The sequence below is a fragment of the Bidens hawaiensis genome, unplaced genomic scaffold (genome assembly GCF_021521415.1).
Source record: "Bidens hawaiensis isolate Kalapana, Puna unplaced genomic scaffold, B.hawaiensis_p1.1 tig00053064_1, whole genome shotgun sequence".
NCBI classification, from domain to species: Eukaryota; Viridiplantae; Streptophyta; class Magnoliopsida; order Asterales; family Asteraceae; genus Bidens; species Bidens hawaiensis.
Window position 1 is genome coordinate 36084 of NW_027499545.1, and position 3847 is coordinate 39930.

Consider the following 3847-nt stretch of genomic DNA (forward strand, 5'->3'; position numbering starts at 1 on the left):
CCTAAATCCGGTCGATCAAATGCTAATGGAAAAGCAAAAGGAACGTATCCGAAAGAGGTTGATCGAAGAAGACCAAGCCGAAGAATAAGAAGAATGTTTCTTTTTAGTACTTTAATTTTTATTTTATTTTTATATATTAATGTGTTTTTTTAATAATTTATGAGTTTTTTTATTAATACGTTGTTTGAATATATTTATAAAAAAATAAAAAAAAAATTTCGCTGGAGCCCCTCCACACCAGGGGCCAGGGGCTCCACCAGGGGCTCCTTATCCAGTTTCTCTCTCTGCCACACGTCATAATATTATTGGTTCTTGGCTCTTAAAGCCCCCACTAAAGCCCTCCACACCCCTTAGTCTTACAATGGTGGGGTGGGGGTCAAAAAAGGAACACTAGGATCTGATCTTTTGTTCGATTTTGAGAGCGTCGGGGTTTTACCACCAGTGAGCCTTCGGGCGGATGGATTTTCTGAAAACGCTTAAAGGTCTCGTACGACTGAGTTAAGTAAGCTAGCAGTGATATTTTACCATTAGGTTAACTCTTGCAGAATAACTAGACAATTTTTCATAATTTGTTGGCTGTTAAAGAAAAAAATCACAATTAACTTTAGGTGATTATTTAGATTAAATTTTGGTTTTTATATTCATGAGGATAACTTTAGATGATAACAATAAAAGTTTCTACTATAATACTATTCTTGCATCTTAAATGATGCTATTGCAAACCACTTGGGCTAGCTTAATGATTAGTCAAATAATGGGTAAGAGCTTGTTGTTGGTTAGCCTTCAAGTTTGAATCTTGATGGCGACACGAGTTTTTTTATTAAACTGTCTCTTTCTAGAGAGCTTGCTCTTATGGGCGGACAACTCCTGTCAAGTGGCAGGGGGCTCGAAATTTTCTCGTGGAAAGCCTAGCCAAACTCGGATGTCAAGCGTGGGCCCAGTTAAAACAACATGTCTTGACCCGAGTGGGACAGTTGGGGCTCTCTTCAAAAGCTATGGCTGATTATTCAACCACTATGAAAGTCACCGTTTAAAAAAAATGATGCTATTGCAATATATTTGGTCCTTGATTTTTTTTGTTTTTTGGTTTTTTAATTGCAAATTTGATCCGGTCATCATGTCTTTTAAATAAATAAATAAATGTAACTTTCAAATTAGGAATTAAAATAAATTTAAACAGAGATGCCAAATTGATAACCAGGTTTCTGTTCCTATATAATTATCCTAATACAGGGAGGGATATGTTAGGAAAAAGCAACAAGACATACATATGATGGCTTCCTTTCCCATCTTGACCGTTGTTGAAGAGTCCCAAGTTTCACCACCAGCCGCCATCGTAGGCGAAAGGGTGTTGCCACTCACCTACTTCGACTTCTTCTGGCTAACGCAACCTCCTATTCACTATCTATTCTTTTATGAGCTCTCCATTACACAAACTCAATTCATTGAAACTATTATTCCAAACCTCAAACATTCCTTATCAATCACCCTTGAACATTTTTTCCCCTTCGCTGGTAACTTGTTGGTATATCCTACTTCCACCCAAAAGCCCGAGATCCGGTATGCTGAAGGGGATTCAGTCACGGTTACTTTTGCAGAAAGCAGTAACCTTGATAGTTTCAACAAACTAACCGGAAACCATCCCCGAGACTGTGGAATGTTTTATGATCTTATACCTCTATTGGGTGAGGTCGATAAAACGCCAGATTCCACAAAGATCCCGCTGTTCTCTGTTCAAGTGACTCTGTTTCCAAACTCTGGATTCTCTATTGGAATGACAAATCACCATTGCTTGGGTGATGCTAGCACCAGGTTTCAGTTCTTGAAGGCGTGGACTTCAATTGCTCGATTCGGTACGGATGAGTGGTTTCTAGCCAATGAAACTTTGCCGGTTTATGATAGAGTGGGCCAAAACCCAAAACTAGAAGAAAGTTATTTGAAGTTTGCCAAAGTTGAAACCTTTAAAGAGTATGAAACTCCGAAACTATGTAGACCAACTGATAAAGTTCGAGCCAACTTCATATTGCCTCGAACTGCGCTCAATCGGTTGAAAAGTTTGGTTTCAACGCAACTACCAACGTTAGCATACGTATCATCTTTTACGGTTGCATGTGCTTATATCTGGAGTTGCAAAGCGAAAACACGCATGGATGAGCTACAAGTATTTGGTTTCACCATCGATTGTAGGGCACGAATGAAGCCAACGATCCCAGTAACCTACTTTGGAAATTGTATTGCTTGGTGTGCCGCTTTTGAAAACAGCACAAAGTTAACTGGAAAAGAAGGGTTTGTGAATGCTGCAAAATTGCTAGGAGAAAGTCTGCATGAGACTTTGACCGATAAGGATGGTATCATGAAAGATATAGCGTCATTTGATGACTTTTTTACCAACGGGATTCCAACAACAATCATCGGTGTTGCCGGCACACCAAAGCTGAACTTTTATGGCATGGATTTTGGGTGGGGAAAGCCCAAAAAGATTGAAACAATTTCTATCGATTATAGTGAATCGATATCCATGAATGCTTGCAAAGAAAAGAGTGAAGACATCGAGATTGGCGTTTCCCTCTCGGCTACCGAGATGGGATCGTTTGTACGTAACTTTGAGGAGGGGTTGGATGCATACATCTAGAATTAATGCATAATGAATTATTATATTACAATAAACTATTAATTGTTGTTGTTTATATTTTCAATGAATAAAAAAGTCTTAAAAGGCTTTCGCTTTCATGGTAATTAATTCTTTATAGCCGTCCTTTTTGATTCCTTCATTCAATCTTCTTTATTTCAAAAAACATGTGGTCCCGTGATCACAGGTGCGATGGGGGTAAAGGAAATAAAATCAACTTTCTCTACTTGAATCCTTAAAACTTAACAAAAAAATAATAGCAAATGTTTCAATTATTTCGTATAACGATTTAAGTTTTTAATACCCGTAAGGAATATTATATTTTAGGGTCGTTGGTTGTATTATTTTTAATTTAATGTATATTTTTCTATTAATATTAATCTACAAATTTAGAAAGAAAATATATATTAAAAAACTAGAAAACATAATATCCGTTAAAGCCCTCATTCGCTTGAACCACAACAGACTTAGGTGGCTTCAAAAAGGGCTTCTACTATTGTACAGTCAACGTCCAGTCAGCAATGCATGACCTAATATTTCTGAATGAATCCAGAAGATTACTTTAACGACAACATACGGTCTAAAGCTACGATTAAATATTGGTTTTCCACTTTTTAACTCTCTGAGTTGATTTAACAAAGGAAATGATGTTTTTTCCTTTTTGTTCTACTTCTTTCTTTTCCTTTTCTCAATCTCAATTTTCTTTCCTTCCCTTTTCTTCTAATTTATAAGGAAACAATATCTTACCATTTAATCTTGAATCACGTTCCCTTGTTTTTTTTCTTTAATAAACTCGGGAGAATACTTTTTGTTTTTCCTTTCCACTTAACTTCTTAAATGAAACTTCAAAACACAATCATTCTTTTCATCCCCTCCTTTCTTTTCCTTTTTGTTTTCTTAATTTTTTTCCCTTCCCTTTTCTTCAGATTTAGAAGGAAACAATATCTTCCCAATTTAATGTTGTATCCTGCTTCCTTGTACTTTTTCTTTAATAAACTCAAAAACATATATTTTCTTTTTCTTTCCACTTCGCTTCTTAAATGAAATTTCGAAACACAATCATTCTTTTCATTCCTCCCATTTTCTTCCATTCCCTTAAATGAAACCTCGGAAGACGGACTGTATGGACCTCAACATATCAATTAGTTTGATATGTTGGACCACAACCACATATGAATTAGAATTTTGTTGACCTAAAAATAAAATGCAATATGTTTT

General features: G+C 36.1%; 1 pseudogene; it reads left to right on the forward strand.

Annotated features, from left to right (window-relative positions):
- Positions 1 to 1241: 1241 nt before the first annotated feature.
- On the forward strand, positions 1242 to 2632 carry LOC143599896 (malonyl-coenzyme A:anthocyanin 3-O-glucoside-6''-O-malonyltransferase pseudogene; annotated as a pseudogene).
- The last annotated feature ends 1215 nt before the right edge of the window (positions 2633 to 3847 follow it).